General features: G+C 48.3%; 1 pseudogene; it reads left to right on the plus strand.

The window, feature by feature from the left end:
• The first annotated feature begins 290 nt into the window (after positions 1 to 290).
• LOC114045222 overlaps positions 291 to 634 on the plus strand; it is a 548-nt pseudogene continuing 204 nt past the window's right edge.

The raw sequence follows: 634 nt of genomic DNA on the forward strand, positions 1-634 counted from the left end.
ACTGGTCCTGGAGTCAGGAGGACTTGAGTTCAAATCCACCCTCAAACACTTACTAGCTGTGTGACCCTGGGTAAGTCTCAACCCTGATAGCCTCCAAAAACAAAACAAAACAAAACCGCAACAACAAAACAACAGCAGTGCAAGAGGAGGCCAATAAACACCAACTTTTATGCCCACTTTTTCATCTCTAACTAATTTTTGAGAGTAATTTATATTTTTATTGAGGATATCCTTGGTAATAATATGGAAAAGAAAACCAGAAGCAGGACTAGTGTGTCCGGGTCACTACCATGCAGCTGTTTGTCTGTGTGCAGGCTCTGCAAACCCTCAAGGTGACCATCACCCAGATCAAGGCCCATGTGGCCTCCCTGGAGGGCATCGCTCCCAAGGACCAGGTCCTGCTTCTAGGTGGCTCCCCGCTGGAGGATGAAGCCATCTTGGGGCAGTGCGGGATGGAGCCTCTGGCCTCTCTGGAAGTGGCTGCTCGGATGCTAGGAGGTAAAGTCCATGGCTCTTTGGTCTGAGCTGGAAAAGTGAGGGGTCAGACTCCAAGGTGGCTAAGCAGGAGAAGAAGAAGAAGGAGAAGGAGAAGAAGAAGAAGAAGAAGAAGAAGAAGAAGAAGAAGAAGAAGAAG

Source organism: Vombatus ursinus, unplaced genomic scaffold (genome assembly GCF_900497805.2).
Source record: "Vombatus ursinus unplaced genomic scaffold, bare-nosed wombat genome assembly UNPS02014778.1, whole genome shotgun sequence".
Lineage (NCBI taxonomy): Eukaryota > Metazoa > Chordata > Mammalia > Diprotodontia > Vombatidae > Vombatus > Vombatus ursinus.